The 21504-nt window shown below is 37.1% G+C and overlaps 1 long non-coding RNA gene across 1 annotated transcript in view; it reads left to right on the top strand.

Annotated features, from left to right (window-relative positions):
* LOC135409534 (uncharacterized) overlaps positions 1-21154 on the top strand; it is a 57026-nt gene extending 35872 nt beyond the window's left edge. Inside the window, exon 2 of the long non-coding RNA XR_010428246.1 lies at positions 20402-21154. This is a non-coding gene — a long non-coding RNA (uncharacterized LOC135409534). The remainder of the gene's footprint in view (positions 1-20401) is intronic.
* Positions 21155-21504: the final 350 nt, after the last annotated feature.

The raw sequence follows: 21504 nt of genomic DNA, 5'->3' as shown, positions 1-21504 counted from the left end.
AAGAAGTGATTTGCTACAGTTAAAAGGCAGTTAGCTAAGAAGGTTACATAGAATTATTCAGCTTTGAATTTCATTTGCTGTGAAATGTTACTGCAATAGAATATGTTGCTGTTATCTTTAATTGGCAGGTGCAGTTTGAAGAATTATGTATTTCATGTATTTCTTGTAGTTTTCTGACATAAAAAATATATTTGTCTTTTTAATTACAAATCTACTTTTTCACTCAAATATAAAATTTTGAGGGTATGTCAAGACTTTTTCTGTCAAAGATATCTTGCCTGTTTCCTTAGATAAATTTTTATTTTCATTCTTTCTTTAATTTTTCTTTTAGGTTGCTCAGGTCCCTCCTATTATTAAAATACCATAGAAAGGCACAGTAAAATTTCAATTGAAAGCTTGGTGAGTTTGTGGACTTTAGATCAAACTAGGAGAAAGATAGTCAGACCTTAGAAAGATATTCATTATTGAGGTTTGGTTTTCAAAAACAAATTACATAAAAATTCTTAATTTTTCCTTTTAGTAGAATGCTCTCTTGTTTTGACACTTTTCATTTCTTTCCAACAATCGATTACAAAAATATCAACAAACAGCATGACTTAACATAAGGAATTAGTATTTGATACTGTATGCTGTAGCAACTTTCATCATCCAACAAGACTACTTAAATTGCACTGAAGTTATATATGTGAGAGATAATATACTGGACATATGATAAAGTTTTAACTCTGGTATTTCCTTGTCCTGAAGAATTCCTTTTGATAAATACTTTAGTGTTATGAAAATGGGGAAGAAGTTATGTCTTGTCCATGTAGATGCCTCTCAACAACTAACCCATGTAAGATTTCAACCCTTTACTTAGAAAGCACTCTATAAAAAGGACCAGATCCTCAAATGTTAGTAAAATATCCAATTGCGTAAAAAAAACCTACATGCAAATTCTCCCCCCTCAGTTATGCACTGGGATCTGTGGTGTGTACATGACCCTATAACCATAAATTTGCACATAATGATAATAATATGTTAAAATTACAGGGGTCAAGTTTACTGGTAAGTAGTCAAAAGATGTATGCACAGAGAATAATGAATGTATACCATTTATATTGCTCAAGAAGAAGATGGGTAGAACAGATGAGGTGATAGTGAAAAATGTTAAGATCAAATTTCTTATCTGCATTCTTTAAAGCCAGAAGGAGTTATGCTCCCTGATGGACTGTACATACAGGAAAAACTCCTAAGTTGTCCCCACCTTTCAACTTTTACTTACACCTAAGATAACCCAAATTTGAGTCTATTAAAGCATATAGATTGCACATGAAAACATGGAACAATATTTTCTTTCATTATTTTTTCTTATATAAGCACATGGACAGTTTTAGGTATGGCTTTCAAATTGGACTGCTAATGTTTATTTCCCCTGTTGGAGACATTCAAATGCACTTTCTAAAATGATGTCTTACCTTCACAGCAAGGATGTGTATGCAGCTAAGTTTGTATCAAGAACAGATGAAGGAGTACACCTTATAAGAAACATCACAGGCTTTTTGTTTGATGCCTGCAGCTATTCCTATGAAAATTATTTTTAATTATGCATTACTAATAATAGTGGTCCCAAAAATTTCCGAGGAAGAAAAATTGCATGAAAGCAGTGATATACTTTGGATAGTACCTTATTCTTGTGTGAGTATGGACTCTAGTTGTTCAGGGGGTTTTTGATGTACAAAAGTGCTTCAAGAGCACAGTCCTTAAAATATACAGTGGTGCGTTGACCCTGACTGGATGCCGGCTGCCCACCAAAGATGCTCTATCAGTCCCCTCTGCAACTGGATAGGGATAGGAAATATAGCTAAAAGCTCATTCATTGAAATAAGAACAGAGAGAGATCACTCACCACTTACAGTGGTCACAGAACAACTGAAGTGAGCAAGTCCCTTTGGAGATCATCTACTCCAGTCCCTGCTCAAAGCAGGATCATCTAGAGTAGGTTTCTTAGGGCCGTGTCCAGTTGTGTTTTGAATATCACCTAGGACAGAGATGCCTCAAGGTCTTCGGCCAGCTTGACCTGAGTATTCTACTGCTTTCACAGTAAACAAAAAGTTTTTCTTGTGTTTAAATGAATTTTTTTATACAGCAACCTGTGAATGTAGTCTTGGTTTGGAGACCTTACAAAGAGAGGGAAAGAAAGGATTGCTTGCAAAAGAACAAGCCCCCCTTTTTGAGGGGAACATGGTCTGTGGAGTCTTGGTTTGTCCCTGTTATATTATAAATGCAAAAATCTGAAGAAAGGGGTCAAGCGCTCCACTGTTACCTGGGAGCAAAAGAAGACCTTGTGAAATAGAAAGCTCTTTCTTAAAGAAAAGTGTAAATAAGACCCCTAAGGGATTCAATTCACTCCATGGCTGAAGCAGTTTGATGCACCAAGTATGGGAGGTGTAACACTAGAAGCTTGAGCTGCAGTGAGTAAACGAAATACAGAATTCATAATGGTATGGCATGACACAAACTGCCTTCAGAGAACTGATTTTCAGGCTGTGGCTTACTTTCCTGAGCAATGACTTTCATTTCTGAGACTCAGGTAGCTCCCTAATCCAAAACGTGGTGTAAAACCCCACTTCAGTGACTTTATCTTGCAAATAATAGTAGGAATTGATATGGCAGTATGAGTAAACTCATCACTTCATGGATAAGTACCTGAGAAAAGTGTCATTTCAACACCACTTACCGTCTGAATTAATAATTAGGACAGAAGGGACAGGAAAGGAAATTAAACATTCAAGTGGATAGAGCATTTAAAATCAACATAAGTTCTAAGTTCTACTCATCTTGTTTATTTATTTGAAAATTTTCTACTGTCCATTATAATTCTAAACATCCAAGAAAAGTTTGGGATGTAAAAATTATTTTGAATACTATTAAGAGGTTTCTAAGGGAAGAACTCAGTTCATTACATAAATCAGCAAGCACATCATAAAGAAGAAATGGTCAAACAGTTTGCACCAAATATTTATTTCCAGGCAGAAAGGAATTTTTTTGCCACTTCTGTACAAGTGCAACTGAAATATGCCTGGATTTATATTCAAAGATTACCAAGGTTTTGTCTACAAAGAAAAATCCCAAGTTTGGTACTTGGTTTTCAACTACAAGTTGAATTCTTACAGTGTAAACATAATTGAAAAATATTTGTTCTTCCAGTTTTCTTTAAAATTAACCATAATGCCTTTTCCTATCCAACTCCACTTACAGACATAATCACGGAATCACAGAATATGTTGAGTTGGAAGGGACCGACAGGGATCATCGATTCCAAATCCTGGCCCTGCACAGGACCATCCCCAAGAGTCACACCATGTGCCTGAGAGCACTGTCCAAACACTTGAACTCTGTCAGGCTTGGTGCTGTGATCACTTCCCTGGGGACCCTGTTCCAGTACCCAGCCACTCTCCGGGGGAAGAACCTCTTTCTTAACATCCAGCATAAACCATCTCTGACACATCTTCAGGCCATTCCCTTGGGTCCTGTCACTGGTAACCACAAAGAAGAGATCAGTGCCTGCCTCTCCTCTTCCTCTCACAAGGAAGTTGTGAACTGTGATGAGGTCTCCTGTGGCAATAGATTTGCCATACGCAGGATGGAAGAAGTCCTGTCAGAGATGGACTGGTGAGGAAAACAGCTCAAACGTTATGGAGACAGAAGTTTTTACTGTGGTTTAAACATGTCTCAAAATGGCTTTTTGTATTTTCTGCAGTGTCACTGTCTCCCTCTTCCCAACACCCCCTGTGAAGCTATTGTCTCACACAAGGTGTCCTGGGAAGGTGTCCTGAGGTGTTTCTCATTGGTCCTTTGTTAACCCCTTCCTATTGGCTGTTGACCCTTTACCTGATGGTTTTTTCTGTGTGACCCTGAACTTGTGATTGGTCCCCTTTGACCCTCCTAAAAGCCTTATAAACCCCAACCCCACAATAAACTTCCTCTTTCGTCCGTCCCTCCCTGGTGGTTCATGTGAGCTCCTAGTGGGGTTGCCGGGCCACGTGCGGGGGGCCGGGGGGAAGAGCATTCACCTCGCAGGTAATGGGGCTAGCAGCCTAAGGCCTGGAGGTCTCCCCCATCCCACTCTCCCCTCCAGGCTCGGGGCCTGAGAAACCCCTAGTGCTGGAGTTCCCTTTCCCCATCCCTCAAGACGTCGGAATGGTTCTTCAGATGGCGATGGAACTAGAACTGGGCTCCCCCGCGTCGTGGGTGGGGAAAGGGATCCAGAGTCTCTCCTGAGTCTCCTCTTCTCCAGGCTGAACAGACCGAGTGACCTCAATCACTCCTCATACAGCTTCCCCTCAAGGCCTTTCACCATCTTTGTTGCCCTCCTTTGGACACTCTCTAAGAGCTTAATATCTCTTTTACATTGTGGTGCCCAAAGCTGCACACAATATTCAAAGTGAGGCTGCACCAGTGCAGAGCAGAGTGGGACAATCCCCTCCCTCGACCAGCTGGCAATGCTTTGCCTGATGCCCCCAGGACACAGTTGGCCCTCCTGGCTGCCAGGGCACTGCTCACTCATATTCAGCTTGCCATCGACCAGGACCCCCAGGTCCCTCACTGTGGCACTGCTTTCCAATATCTCATTCCCTAGTCTGTCAATATATCCAGGGTTGCCTCATCTCAGGTGCAGAATCCAACAGTTTTCTTTGTTGAACTTCATATGGTTAGTGATTGCCCAATCCTTTGATTTGTTGAGATGTCTCTGCAGGGCCTCCCTGCCTTCAAGGGAGTGAAGAGCTTCTCCCAGTTTTGTATCATCTGCAAACTTGCTTAGTATCCCTTCCAGTCCTGTGTCCAAGTCAGTTATGAAGATGTTGAAGAGCACAGGGCCCAAGATGAAAGCCTGTGGAACCCCACTAGTGACAGGTCACCAGTCTGATGTCATCCCATTCACTGTCACCCTCTGTGCTTGACCCATGAGCCAGTTGCTCACTCACCACATGATGTGCTTATCCAGCTGTGTGCTCGACATTATGTCCAGAAGGATACTGTGAGAGACACTGAAAATCAAAAAGATAACATCACCTGACTTCCCCTGATCAACTAGGTGGTTTACCTTGTCATAAAAGGAAATCAAGTTTGTTAAGCAGGACTTTCCTCTCATGAAGCCATGCTGTCTGTGACTAAAGACTGGATTGTCTTTCATGTGTTTTTCAATACCTCTCAGAAAAATCTTCTCCATAACTTTACCAGGCAGTGAAGTGAGACTGATAGGCTTGTAGTTTCTGGGGTCCTCCTTCTTACCCTTCTTGAAAACTGGGGCAACATTCACATCTTCCAGTCAGCTGGGACCTCTCTGAATTCCCAAGACCACTGAAAAATCATCAAGATGAGTTTTGCAATGACATCAGCCAGCTCTTTAAACATTCTGGGATGAATCCCATCAGGCCCCATAGATTTATAGGGATCCAGCTGGAGCAGCAGATCCTGCACAAGTTCAAGGTCAACTGGGAGTTGATCATTCTCACAATCATGGTCCTCCAGCTCAGGGCACTGAGACCCCCTTGGTCCCTCATCTGTGTTGAACACTGAGGCAAAGAAAGTGTTAAACACCTCTTCCTTGTCTCTGTCCCTGTTTGTGAGGTGACCATCTTTATCCTCTAATAGGCTGATGATATTTCTATACTGCCTATTGTCATTAATGTATTTGAAAAATCTCTTTTTATTGTCCCCCTTGATTTCTGTCCAGGTTCAACTCCAATCGAGCTTTGGCAATACAAATTGTCTCCCTACAGCAGCAAGCAGCATCTCTGTATTCTTCCTGTGTCACTTGACCTTGCTTCTACTGCCATACACCTCCCTTTTTGGTTTATTTCCAAGAGAAGATTTCTGCTCAGGCAGAAGCCAACATGCTTGCAATTTCATTGGGATATGAATATAAATAAGAGAAAACACTGCTTTTTATTTTTATGCAATATACCTTTGCACTAGGGTTGTGAGAAAAGTTCTTTCAGTTTCTGCAGGCAATTTTTCTTCTGCTACATGCATATTACTGTGTACACTACCATAGGTAGTTGTTGAAAATGGATAATGACTAATATTCTTAAGGGTAGTAGAATTATGCAAATGAATTGTTTTTATTTATTGATTGATACAGCAGAGTTATAAATAATATTTTATGATATCCACCTCTGGTTTACCAAATCATATGAGATCCCTTAAAGACAAATACATCTTATGAGAAAGATAAATAGTGTCTTACTCACACTACTTTTTGATAGCTAGCTCTTTCTCTGGCACAACTCCTTTTTTCCCCCAAAGATAGAGCAGGAAAAGAAAGTGTTTAGGGTTAAATGGAATGAGACAAAAAATTTGGTTGCTTTGATTTTGTCATCGGAAAAAGTTGGAAAGCAAGAAAATAAAAAAAAAAAAAGAGAAGAAGAATGGAGGTAGGAAGGAAAAAAGACTAACACTTCTATATTCTAATTCCAACAAGGATGAGTAAACCTTTCTAAGAATAAAATGTAAATAAATAGTTTTCACCCTCATATTCTTCATTTTTTTACTTGTCCTTTTTTAAAAAAAGTAGGAAAGTAAAAATTCCAAATGGTGTTTCTAGTTATGTTTTCATTCAAAAGATGGGAAAAAAATGCATTTCAAACTCCAATATTTGTTTAAGGAAATAAAAAAAAAACACTAGAGAAAGCTACTGTTTGAATAAAGTACTTCTCCAAATAACTGTTAATAAAAATATGTATTCTGGAGAAAAAAATTGACAGTTATGCTTATTGAAAAATATAATTTTTAACAACTTTTCTCTTTTTTTTAGATTTATTTAGAATATAATTTGAGTTTTCTTTTCATGTATTTTTTTTTATGAATAGTCAGTGTTTTTAGGAAAAAAAGCCTTAAATTTTATTTGTGAAGTTTACTTTTGCCAATAAAACCTTCCCATGTGTTTTTTTTTTATAACAGAAAAGAAGTACCGCTATGTCCACTGTGCTATTCTCACAGGTGTAGTCCTCACTGAATTTTCTTTGCACTACTTTATCATCCTTGGGTTCAATGGAACTTAAATGGTTCATGTGTGCTTTGGGGACCACCTGCTTTGGTATTTTGTTGAACTAAAGCATAAACAAATAGAATTGACATCAGCAGATTAAGGAGAATGATTAATAAAACTCATGCTTACACATGTAATAGAGAAAGGGAAGATTTCTGGGACTTAAGGTGAAATATAACTACAAGAAAAAACTCAAGTTTGTTAGAAGAATAACACACACTGAAGTTGTATTTTGAGAAAATAATCACAGTGGACTTTGTATGAATATAGTGAAAATCTGGTGAAATTCACCTTAGGACAGTGTGGATAAGTCCAACGATATACATTACAGGTACATTTTAAAGATGATACAAGGGTCACTTTCTCATAGTTCCACCTCTGATCCTTGCAATGTCCACGAAGTACACTTTGCAGTACAAGAGAAGATGCAGAGAACAAAAGGATCACTGGTACGAAATGAAGATGAGAGAAAAAGACAATCTTGTTCAGATGCTGAAACATGGGTCTGGATTCTATATCTAGAGATCACACTTGACTTTTTTGCCCTGTATTAGCAAAACAGCTAAGTAGGTTGGATCCAGGATAATGACACTCTATGATATGGAGTAACATCTCTCTGGCCAGTTCAGGTCAGCTGCCCTGGCTATGCTCTCTTCCAGCTTCTTGTGCACCTGCTTTCTGGCAGAGCAAAGGAAACTGAAAAGTCCTTGATTTAGAGTAAGCACTGCTTAGCAACAACTATAACATAAGTTGTTATCAATATTATTCTAGTAGTAAATTCAAAACCTACAGCCCTGTAGCAGCTACTAGGAAGGAAATTACCTCTATCCCAGCAAAAACCAGAACACTTAGAAATTGCATCCTCTGATAAGTATTTTTTCTGAATATTTACAAAGTTACACTACTTATCTCTTTAATGCATAGACAAGCTCAGAAAACTTGTAGAATTTCCCATAGTTATACAATTCCTGGAAGACCCACTGAAGAATTTACAACACTGCTTGCTTCAATCCATTTTAGACTCTTAGGAATATGTTTCAAAGGTGATGAGTGGATTTAGCTCCCTTTGACTTAAAAAACTGGCAGCAGATTTTTTGTCTTAGGAACAACAGATTTAGTACAGTCTTATTTAAATCTGAATTGGGGGGATGCATTATAGTCAGGCAGACTAGAAATAGTTGGGTAGAAATAGAAATAGATATAGTTTGCCGAGCAGCAAATGTTGTTAACAATGTGGTACATCATGACAAGAAAATGGAAGGTGAAGTAAAGCCAGGAAAAGCTCAATCTATATTGAATGCAGACTTCAAGTTCACTTGAAGGTCATAAAGAGATAAGATGAAAAAAAACATGGCACAGACACATAATGCTGCCTTTACCCTTTCTGTTTATATTCTGATGATTTGGGGATAAAGCTAGGCAGATCCGTCAGGATGAATGACTTTTGGATTTTGATTTCAAGAAAGTGCCCTTGTGGAAACCTGCAGAAGAGTAAATTAATGGAAAGAAATGCTTGAAGATGTTAAAGCATTCTATGTAAGCTTTTTGTAGTTACAATTTAAACGGTCAGTTATGGCTTTCCTCAGTCAAAACTGCAGTACACGTATACAGTTTACATTTAATTCCACTGGAAGAATTTGTAGTTTACTGCAAAGCTGTTTATCACCTAATCAGAATTTCCAAAATTAATTTAAGTGTATTTAAAATCTTGGACTTGTCTTTTCTCCAGTGAGCCAGTAATTTATTATGTCTTGGTCTTGAAGCTCAAAAGACGTTAGATTTCAGTATATGGATATAATGTACTGAAACACCATGATAATGTTTCAAAGAATGTATGCACCTCCTAGAACCAGGTAAATACTTTTATATCCAAATGCTTTACACAGAGATACGGGGTGTCCCTTTAAATCACATATACTCTCTTTTAGCTTATTTACCATGAAGATGCAAGCAATCTTTTTTTTTTCCCCTTAGGAGATATTAGCCTACTATTCTCATACCTGCTCTTAAAAGTGATAGTGAAAATATCATTTCCAGAGACATACTGGGTTCTGTCCCTCTCACCCAGCTTCGTACATCTGCAGTTTATTATGTGTACATACTAGCTAGTAACCCAATGGTCTCTTCAAGGTCAATGGAAAGCAATATCCAGTGATTCATCTGACCTATTTTAATCATCTATTTTAGGATGAGATGACTCATGTTTTAAAAGTGCCAATTTTACTCCACTCACTGTGAAAAAGTCTTGACAACTAGCTAACATGAAAATATCTGTACTGCTGTCTATATTTGTTATCTCACAAATGTCATTCTATGTGTCTATCTTCAGAAGTCTCTGATTTCCCCATCCTTTACTTATAAAAAATCTAGTCATCCAATCAGTGAGCCAAAATAGAATTGTATAGCACTGCTGAATATGCATATACCGTAAGTATCAACTACTTAGTAGCATATTTTAAACAATCTCCGTGGAAGAAATTTCCATGGTGGGCTGGATTCAGCAAGTAATTTCTGAATAGAGAGAGACAGAAATTTCATTCAGGATAAAGTGTTTTGGTAAAGAATATGATTGGTACTAATGTAACTAAAAAGGTACACCCCTCCCTTTCCTATGAATGTGTGCAGTTATGTTATTGTGAAAGCATTGGAAAAAAATATGCATATAACTTCTCCTGCTTTGATAAGGCTGAGGTGCTTTGTATCTTCGTAATCATATCTTAACAGTGAAAACAGTGTTGTCTACGAAACCCATCCTGAACACTGTTGATATTTAATATGTGCTAAGAACAAAAATTGTTGGACGATTTGTAAAAAATGCAGTCATTAAACATTATGATAACTGGTTACATACTGTAAAAGGTGGAATGCTGCAGATGAATTGGCCTTTTCATGCCTTCCTCTCTGCATTTAATGAATGTGACATTTAGTATAATGATAACACTTATCTTTTTGGAGATTACTAGGGAGATGAATTTTCATCAGGAATGTGGGAAACCAGTGTAAAGACTTTGAAACCTAACACCTTACTCTATGTATCAAAATCATATGTCAGTGCCTCAGAAATTATTTAATCAAACCTAATTCTCATAAAGTATCCCATTTGTTGCCATATTTGGCTATTTACTCTTATTCATTAAAAAACCCTACTATTGATGAGTATGGATTGTTCATAGAGTACTATATTTCTCTCTGAATATCCAAATTCAGTAACAACTGAAACTCACTTTTGTGTTTTTTCAAGCATAATCCTAATGTTTAACAGTGTTAAACTCTACTGAAGCATGTATGAGCATATGAGTAGAGAGTTTGTGAAAGCAGTTTTTTTTTCAGGCTTCACTGCAAGTGTAGCTAACCAATTAACTGTAAACTAAAGATAGCCGTCAATTTTGCAGGGATTTAGAAGTGTGATATAGCTTGATAACATATAGCAATTAATTTTAGAAACAGGCAAGTTTTCTCCTGCACCTTATTGTTTGTTTTACGTGTCTAGTAGGTTAATTGCATGGCTGATTAAGAAAGGACAAAGTTATTAATATCTTAATATAAATGAACTGTGTTTTTGTAGGAGCTATCAACATCCCAAACTAAGCCAGGCAGTAAGCAATATAGTTAGCAGTGTGGATGAAAGGGATCTGGCCCTTCAGCCTGTGTCTTGGACAGTGTAGATACTGCCAAGTGTTCTGTCTTAAAAACTGTAGCTTTTTACAGTGGTCATCTGAATTCACCATCTGTATGAACTGCCTTGTGATTTCTACCTTTAATTGTCTTAATTTAAGAAGTTAAATGCTTTACTAGATTTTCTGTTATTTTGGTGGAAGGCTAAAGAAAGGTTTATCAAGAGTAGCTTCATCTTGCTATAGGATGGAGTTGGATTAATTGTTTTTCTTGTGCTAGTCTGTTACTGGATTTGTAATCTAATTCTTTGCTTTCATAGCATGCAAAGGGCTTTTGAACACTGTAGATGCACAGTTACCTTCTTGTAATTTTTTTCGAAAATTGGGTCTCTGAAACTGCGTGTAATTACTTACTTGTGTTTTATGAGTTTTTTACTTCTTGCTCAGTCCTGCAAAAGTTGGGAAACTCCCAAGAAATGCTAAGCATGTCCAAGGTCTAAAAAAATCAGTGGTAGTGGAGGTCCCTCACTGGATTACGATATCATTTAAAATCAGATCTTCAGTGAGCCATGGATTTACCATTTAAACCAGATACACTTGTGAAACTTGATATCCTCTGCCTTGTTTTAGTAGCTTTGGATGTACACAGATAGTGCTCAACAGCACCATATATAAAATATATAGTCTGCATTATTTATCATGATTTGCATTCTTCTTATTGAGTGGCAGCGTAATTGAATTCACCAGGCAAAAGACATAAGAAATTAAGGATGGCAAAGCTACACTATTAAGTGCTTTGTAATGATGAGTTAAGGAATTACACATCGCAAAAACACTGTTACTTAGGAGGGAATGCAAATATGTCTAAGAAGCTATTTAATATCTAATTTATGATGTTTTTCTCAGCTATAATTGCATTCTAATTTTCTAATTAATTTTAGGAGGGATACTCATGGGGATACCTACTTATTAGTGAATTTTAAGATACATAATTTTTCCTTGAATGAACATCATAGAATCTTTAAAAAAACCCAGAGCATAGAGTTATAAATAGCAGCACGTTGGAATAAAAAAAATATATTTTTTAGTCATAGAAAGGTGTGGGGTTTTTTTTGGTTTGGTTTTTTTTTTTTTTTTTTTAAGAATATGTTCTCTGAAACATTAGCAAATGTAAACATCTGTAAAAAAAGTCACTGGCATTTTATCTGTCACCATAAAAATTTTCAAGCTGAGGAATATGTTGCATATTTGTTCACTGCAATTTGTCAAAATACCTTGAGAATGACAGATATTTGGTGCCAAAAGAATCACAGAATCACAAAATCTGCAGAGCTGGAAGAGACTGACAAGGATCATTGAGCCCTATTCTTAGCCCTGCGCAGTACCATCCCCAACAGTCACACCATGTGCCTAAGAGTATCATCCAAATATTTCTTGAACACTTGTCAGGCTTGGTGCTATACCACTTCCCTAGACAGCCTTTTCGTAATATCCAACCTAAGCTTCTGCTGACACAACTTCAGGACATTCCCTCATGTCCTGTCACTGGTCACTACAGAGAAGAGATCAGTGCCTGCCCCTCCTCTTCCCCTCACGAGAAAGTGTTCTCCAGACTGAACAGACCAAGTGCCCTCAGCTGCTCCTCATATGGCTTCCCTCAAGGCCCCTCATCATTTTTTTGTCCTCCTTTGGGTACTCTCTAAGAGCTTAATATCTCTTTTACGTTGTGGTGCCCAAAACTGTGCACAATATTCAAGGTGAGGCTGCACCAGTGCAGAGCAGAGTGGGACAATCACCTCCCTCAGATGGCAATGGTGTGCCTGATGCCCCCAGGACACTGTTGGCCCTCCTGGGGAGGATTTTAGAAAATGTGTTTCAAAGGCGTTTGTTTTCAGAGGTCCTGAAAGCAGCTGCTGTCAACTGGATCGTCAAATGCTGACAATCTATGTTTTACACTTTAGTGGCAACCTGGAATCAGACTCAGAAATAGAAGTAGAATAACCAGGCACCTGTAAATGTAGCTCCTTGCCCTGCAAACAGGTTTGCATTCACCTATGCAAATTCCTGAAAACACAGTTGGTTTTTACACAGGTGTTCATTACAAATTCTCTGGTACAATAGAATATAATGTCAATAGTGCCTCAAAAATATAAATTAGTTAAGACCCACAAGAGCTAACTATTTGACTAACTAATTATAAAATATAACACCATGCTTTTTCCATAATTCTGTATCTGCAATATATCAAGTTGAGAGATTGGTATATCTTTTGATCACTCATATTTCAATTAATTAAAAAACCCCAAAGTTTTATAAAAAAAAAATCACCAATATTTTAGAGAAACAGACTGTATTTGACTGCTTTTCTGTGTTTTTTTTTTTTTTTTTTTTTGCTTATGGCTACTTAAAAATGCAGGGGAATTTTTATTGTCTAACATTATCTACTACCATTTCAGTATTAAATAGATACTACACCGCATATATGAGAATTATTCTTGCCTCTAGATCAATTTTGTTTGTTACTTTCTTTTCTATTAAAAAAGTAATAAAAAATATTTTTAACTTCAGTCTTCTCTCAGTAGAAGAGAGAAGAATTACTTAAAAAAAGTAATTTTATTCTTTATATGCTTCTCTAAGGAAAAAGAAATTCATAACTCTTGATAATTTACTGCATTGATTTTCTATTAATAAAGTAACAAAATCAGCAAAATACTATGTAATAATTTGGTAGATTAGAATTATTACAACATTAACTGGATATAGCAAATTATTAAGCAACTAACTCACTCTTGGACTTATTTGTTAGAGTAGATTTCATTAGTAAGTATAACACAAGAAAAACAAAGGAATCATATTGTTCAACCTAGCTATAAAATTAAACAGTCTTTATGTTCCTCAGCTTATAAAATGCTATCCCCAAATATAGTCTGATCTCCTTAAAAGACTCCCTGTTTTTTACATTTTGGCAACTATTATAAAACATTTGGAGCAAAAAACATATATGTTCCTAGGATTTGTGTTTTTATCTACTTTAAATAGCTGTCTGTTTATGGTCCAGTCTGCTTCTGTGGCTTCCTGATGAAGAGCAGAGAGATATGACCAAGCACAATAAAGCAGTTATTTCTCATTTCTGTTGCTTAAAGGGAGCATGTCCGTGCTAACAGACTTTTGGAATGAAGTGAGTCCTCTTACTCTTTACTCCTTACAACTAGTAGTTTGACCCCAACTCCATACTCTAGAGCTCAATGCAAAAGAATCAGAGCACATAGAGCTCTCAAAAAGCTTTTTCCTTCCTCGTGAACAAGAGCCAACATCTGTTAGGACTTCAATATGGATTTTGGATAGATACTGTACTAAGCTTTCAGGATGATAGTCATCTGAAGTGCTCATAAAACCGGTGATCCCATCCTTGAAAACAGTAAAATGTCCCTTGAATATCAACCCTGCTTAATATTCTTGCTCATCCCACATTGATGATGTCTACTGATCATAGAATCATAGAATCATAGAATCAACCAGGTTGGAAAAGACCTCCGAGATCATCCAGTCCAACCCTTGATCCAACACTGCCGTGGTTACTAGATCATGGCACTAAGTCTCACATCCAGTCTCACCTTAAAAACCTCCAGGGATGGGTAATCCACCACCTCACTGGGCAGCCCATTCCAATGTCTGATTACTCTCTCTATAAAAAATATCTTCCTAATATCCAACCTAAACTTCCCCTGGCAGAGCTTAAGACCATGCCTTCTTGTCCTACTGCTGGTTGCCTGGGAGAAGAGACTGACACTCACCAATACTTAGGACATAGAGCAGTCTGATGACCTCTGCCTTCCTCTGTGTATATTTTTTTTCTCCCTTGATCTGTCTCCAGCTGATTAAAAATATGGACCCATGAGTGGAATTCTTTAGAATAGGTTACATTATGTGAAGGTTAAAAGGGAATAGTTGCTTTATGTTGGAAAAAAAACGTCTGAGGGAAATTATTTGCTTCGTGGAAGTGGGTTCTCTATAGGGCTCATACAAGGATAAGGAATGTATAAGGTCTGACAGCTTTTACAGAGTGAAGTGGTCTTGAATAGCCCACAATATTTTTATTATTATTTTCACAACTACAGATGACAGTCAGTGAAGACAACCACAAATAACATCTGAGTGGATATATGGGTGGAGAACCCCTTAGGTCCTGCAAAAATACAGTCGAAGCACGGATATGTTTTAATTTTATTTCTTTTTATTATTCTGAATACTACACTGAATAAAGACTATGATAATGCCACTGACAACAGTGAACACTCCTTGGGACTCCTTTTGTCTGTAGAGTGCTTATCAGTCAAGAAAGGAAAATCAACAGTAGAAAAGGAAAACAATAAAAATAAATTTTCAGTCTTGTTATACCTCTTTTGAAGGAGCAGACAATACAAAATATAAATGTTCAAGTCAATAGCTAGGTTGCTTTTGGGAGTTGCATTGTTCCTTCCTTGACCCTTTGTTTTTGTATATGTCAAATTAGTGTAAAAGCTTCCTGGACCATAAATTTTGTATTGCATTTATATATCATTCACTTACTTTAAAATAAAAATTTGGATGAATGAATTCTGGAAACTACTGGAGTAGTTTGAAGAAAACTTAAATTTATTTCCTTGAAGCAGCATAAAAGTTTAATTTTCTGTGATTCTCAGGATCACATACTTAGAGGTGACCTGAAGTAACAGGAAGGTACATGAGCATCTGCTAAAAACTGTGAGTTGAATTTGGTAAAATGCATACAAATCTGCAAAAGAGCAGAACAAGCAGAATTGCAGATGTACAATTTCAGAAATGAGGAAAATCAAGAAATAATGAAGGAGGTTATTGCACAGCAGAACATGCTGAGACCAGTAGCGCAAAGCACCTGAGCTGATCTCTCCCCACAAAGACCAGCCTAAGCAACTATGTAAAGTGTAGGCAGAATCCACCCAGCAGAGCTTCCCATAAACACAACTTTGTCATTGCTGCCATACTTTGTACTTCCTCAGGGTGATGGTTTCCTTGGATGCTGAGCTGAAGAGAGGAACTGGATGCTGCTGTGATAACCATTTATCTTAACAGGTGGTACTGAGGCAAAAGAGGCAGTAAAATGCAGTAAACCCTATACCATCTCTTTTTCCTGTGCAGATTATCTGTGACAAAGCACTCAGACAGACTAGGGCCAACAAAGCTATAGAAAGGTAGGGCAACATGCCAAACAATTTTCTGGGCACGGGCAAAAAATAAAGGGTCACGCAATCCTTCTAGGACGATCAACTATTCTGTTCTCCTGGGAAGAAAGTGAATCTGGGGAAAAATGAGGAATTTGGGTTTTTTTCATCATTCTTGGGTTTTGTTATTCACTCAAAACTGTCAATTATTTTTATTATACTTCCTTCTCAGAGCAAGTGGGAGCCTGAGCAGACAGTCTCATCCTTGCCTTAGCTGCTGTTCCAACAAGGTCAAAGCATTCTCACTGGCATACATTCCTTACAAACACGTCATGACAGCAAAACATCTCCTTTAGCTAAAGTTATCATCTATTCCTTACAGCAATGTGTTTGTTGCTGGCTTCTCATTGGAATGGGGTTCTCTCAAACTGTGACGTCTAACAGAAGTAAAGGTCAAATGTAAAATCTTGCTCTCACAACTAGCCCTTATGGCCTACTCTAACTTCACATCTATGTTTCTAAGAATGAGAGAAACATTACAGATAGGTTCTGATCCTCACCTCCCAGAAAGATGATATATTGAGGCCTTATTCCATTATGGTGGTGTCCTTTTTCTTGTGCTTTTCCTCCACCATAAAAATGAAGCAGGGGAAAAAAAAGGGTTCAGGGTTGGCCTGACCAGAGGCAAAGCTGAAAATCTGTGCTTCCTACTTTTCAGACCCTGATAGTCTTGATGTGAAACTTCTAAAAATCAGAACCGTTTTAGTTCTGCATATCAACCAGAGATATAAATACACAAACTGCTTGTCCCAGTGTGATATGGTGGAGGTAAAAAAGTCAGAAGTGACGAAGAGTATGGGCATACTATCTAAACACAAAATAGCATAGCCAGACTGGATTAGAAAGGAAATACAAATTGTAATGAACCTTTCCCCCATGGATGTAGGAAGTCCAGCAGCTAGATACTGTTAGCATTTATTTTAATTTCCAAAGCTTAGCAAATGGATTTAGTGTATCGAGTTTGCTCTTCAGCATCTTGACCAAAAGCTGCTTTAACTGCACAGTCATGGTGTATTTAGCACAGTTTATCATCTCTGTTTCCACAGATTTCTTTGTTCATATTCTGAGTCCTGCAGAAACTAGTGTTACACAGTTAATGGAAAGTCTTGTCACAGAACTGATGCAGCAATAATCACTTACAGAAGTGAACAGTGAATCCATGTGGCCCTGCTTTAGGAGACTGACTTAGATTTAAGGACCACTGGAGATAACAGGACGTAGTTGTACTGTTGAAGAGGAAAACCTGTGGATTAAATTTCTGTTTTCTGCAAATGTTATGCAGATGACACCCAGTTATGTTATAAAAGTTGTGCCATGTAATACATCAGTCAGAAATACAGCATTTGTTCTAGATGCCAGTGATATCCATTACTCTTCTCTAGGGAAAACTCTGCTAGGTTAACAAAATCTCTTTATCCAGTTTAATTAAAGGTTTACTCTGGTAATCTTAGGTACTTAAAACGCTTTGCTAATTGCTACTTGAACAAAATGAACTATTTACGAATTATCATTCTTGAAGAAAGCATGGAAATTGTAAGTGCTCAGTTGAGATCTTGCACAACTTTTAAACATGTATTTATAAGTAAGTGTAACAGCAGTTAGAGACTTCAAAGACTTATTCTCAATAAGATTTAATGTGAAAAAATGTTATTGGGGTAGAATTAGTATCATCTAACTTTAGCTATGTGAATATTCTCTATCTAGTAAGTTAGTCTTCAGATTTTTCTATAATCAATGGTAACAGGCAGGCAAGTCCAAAGGTTATTAGTCTTGACTGTATTAGACATTTTAAGTTTGGAATTGCCTCTTTGACAGGTGACTCCAAAGGGGGTCTAGATAATGAACTTAGACTTAATGCCCAACTCTTCCAAAGCTGAGTGAAATGAATCTCATCCTTCATTTCCACAAAATAATAGATGCAATCATTACAATAGCTCCATTTTCACAAACACCCACAATTCATTACAAGACAAAGGCATAAGCATGGTATTATTAATATAATTATTCTGGATAAAACATAACTATACACTTCAAATAAATGGGAGCAGTTTATTTTCTCATATTTTTTTTAATTGCAGCCCTTAATGTACTTAACTATTCCGCATTCTAACATAAGAATATTTTGTATTACAACTTCTCTACCCAAAACACTGCTTGTTCCTGGTTTTCATTATGTTCTTCACCTCCATTTGTTCTCCTATCAGTAAAGTTGTTTTGCTTCCTTCCTTAAGTACTAAGATACATCTTTCCATGTCCCACTGTTTGTCCTGAAGTTGCACCCTGCCTTCTTGGTGCAGCCTTGTAAGTTATCGACATCAGTAAAACTTCATCAAAACCTCCTTGGGTAAAATCCTGGTTTGTTATGGAAGCCACTTGAAAAATTTCACTTGATAAGGTCTTCAATGGGACAATATGTACCTCTGTTTGTGAAGACATCCTTGTCAAACATTTAGACTTCTACCAATCACTCACCTAGTCTGAATTTCTCTCTTTAGAATGCTAAGGTGCTCAAAACTTCACTCACTTCTCAGGGCTTAACTCAAAAAGGAAAATTTAAGCATGCACTTGTTTATTCTGGTAATGAGCATCTTGGTGATATAAATAGCAAAACATAAATTATTACTAGAGTAGTGTTTTCTTTGTTTCTAAACAAGTCTAACTCCATAATATTAAAGCAACCTTATTCACATAATGTGTTTCACTCTGTACATCCTTTGTTACATACTACATAACTGACTACTTTTAAAACAACATTATTCTAGAGTAATATGGGAATTGAATGCTTTAAAAAAAAAATAAAAGAAGTTCTCCAAGTCTTATAATGTTGGCTGTTTCTTTTCTTTGTTCCTTCATCGTTGCTCTGATGATAGAATTTGCTGATCTTAGATTGTTCTTGTTTTCAAAGGCACAGATGTTCAGTTTTTCCGTAAAAAAGCTATCGTAAACCTGTTTACCCTTCAGTTTCCACCTTTAAAAAATAAAAGCTGTTAAGGATTCTCCACTTTGCGATAACTCCCTTTTGCAAAGCTAAGTTACCTAACAACTGCAAAATATGCAGAGATCCTTCCATAGAAGATGCTATGATATGGAAGCTGCAGAATGATATTATAATGCTTACAAATGCAGAGAACTGGGAATGGGAACAAATTCAGCAGTTTGGGTGACAGGTCATTCTCTGGGGAATAATTTAGTTCATTGTCTGAAGATTTATACCTGCTGGTGACACCAGCTGAATAGGTTTGTTCCATAAGAAAATAGGAGCTGATCTACTATATGACTTTTTAAAATTCTTTCAAGTCTTTATTTCAGAGAGAGATGTTATCTGGTTAATGCACACACTGCTGTAGCAGAATGGGGTTGTGCATTTGGAATATGCCGGTTTAGGGCAATTGCATCATTATTGTGACAAGTTCTTGTGACAGGCACATTATTGTAGCATCATTAATAATGTTTGTTACAATAATGTGCTTTGGTTTTGTGTGAACCAAGGGATTTGGAACTGGATGTCATGCTAGACCTGCTATAGAAGACAATAATCAAACCAATAGGAAGTCCTAAAGAGATACCTCATGATTTATTCTGTCTCGGAATGTTTATATTCTTATAGGCATTGGCAGATTTTCATGATCGTTCTAACGGTTCCAAAACAACTTTTCAAATTTTTTTAATGGCCTGATAATAGAATATTTTAATAGGATTTTTTCCTCCTGTCATTCAGTATTTTTTCTCCAGATGCTGGTAACAATGTAAGCCCAGGGTAAATATTGTATGTTGTTTTGTGCATTTCAGTGTTTAACATTGTACGAAAAACACTCTCTGATATAGTTGTGCAGAAAATGTCTTCCTATTAATATGAACTCTGTAAAAATCCCTGTCTTATTCTTGCACAGCTCAGTTTTATATTAAATAACCTGACTTTCTCATAAATGGGATTTGTGGAACTAAACTTCTGACTAGTTCTCACTGTGTCACTACTCTCAGGAGAGATGCAGCTGCCACTCTAAAGCATAAATGCTGCATGACAATCCCCATAAGCGCATTTAAAATATTATGCAAAAATGAAGGAAATACCTTGCTTATTACTTGGCAAAGTTCTTTCCGTCTGTCCTTTCAGTGGCAAGTCTGTCTTTCCCTTCTATCAAACTTTCATCCAGTTTTGTTGAAAATAGTTCCCTTTGATATGTAAGGGATAATGTAAAGTGAGTAATAGAGAATAAGAAATTGGAGAAGCACACCAGCTCATCCTTATCCAGTAAAATTAACAGAATATAAAGATTGAATCTGATTAGAATTCATAGATTAAATGATTGCATAGAATAAAGTGATTTGTAATCCTAATTTTTAATTCTGGGCCAGGAAAGTGATATATTTTGTGATAATTAGGGTATCATTGAAATACTAAAGGACAGAAGCATGCAAGGCTGTTGAGAAGAACACTTATGAATCAAAAAAGGTAGCTAGTGTCTTTTTTAACATTTTTCTTTCTTTGTTTTTTTTTTTTTTTTTTTGGTCAGGTCATACAAAAATGCCTGCAACCTACTAGAAAACAGATGTCCAGGAATCTTCTACTGATGTGGCAAAACTCAGTAAAAGATGTTTCTATTAGTATGAATGGAAAGGAAATATGAACACAAGGGTACAAAATAGCAAGAGGAGGAGAGCTATAAAAACGGCTGACACATGCCGTAGAGAGCCATCAAGATCCTGGCACACATCTACCTACAGTCCTCAGGACAGCTGGAATCAGAAGTGGTGAATAAATCCTACTGACTCACAGTAGGATTTGGGACATTTGACTCCTGACACATCAATCAGACTCATCCACAACTGGTACACTCCTAATAAGAACCCTGAAAGTGGGGGTTTGATTTGAAAGATTTGAAAACTGGTGCTGCTTGTCATTTCAAGCCACCCTGGAGAGCCTCCCTGGGTACAGATGTCGATGCCTGCCTACTGTCAGACTACTTACATGCATTTTAGTTCTTGTTATATTAAAATGTGAGTATTAGGGGCTGAATCAGTTGTGTTTTAAAATAAATCAATATTTCCATTCTGTGAGATAGTGCACTTGAGATACTGCATCAACCTTCATTAATGCCATGGACATAAGAACAAACAAGTACACACAGCCTCATCTGTACAGTGCAGTTTTCCCCCAGGCAGCTGGAGGCTCTGCACAGTTGTGAACAAGGGGAACTCTGCATTACCTGCCCCATATATCTGAAACTGATGTGGAAATTAAATTTTCTGATTCACGAACCATTGAATAGTTGTTGCTTTTTTTTTTTTTTTTGTGGTCTTATGGAGAAAATATCCTGGGCCTTTTCCTTATTGTCCTTACTCTATTGAAGATCTCTCTCTGTACCTACAGAGAAAAATATATCTATATATGCATACAGAAAGTCTACCTGTATCTTCCTTATGGAAAGGAAATAGGGAGTCAGTTAGAGGCTGCTCTGGGACCTTCTGGGTGTGACACTTTCAAAACACGAAAAACAGCCCATTACAGAGCAGTATGAAAACATGCTTGGTGTGACCCAAGACACCTCAGGACAAGGTTATTTGTTTTTACTTGCACAGTTGGGATGTTCTGCGCTCTGCCTCAGAATTTTCACCA

This window comes from Pseudopipra pipra, chromosome 2, assembly GCF_036250125.1.
Source record: "Pseudopipra pipra isolate bDixPip1 chromosome 2, bDixPip1.hap1, whole genome shotgun sequence".
In the NCBI taxonomy this organism is placed as follows: domain Eukaryota; kingdom Metazoa; phylum Chordata; class Aves; order Passeriformes; family Pipridae; genus Pseudopipra; species Pseudopipra pipra.
The sequence above is the reverse complement of the archived record's forward strand: the minus strand, read 5'-3'. Positions and strand labels throughout refer to the sequence as shown.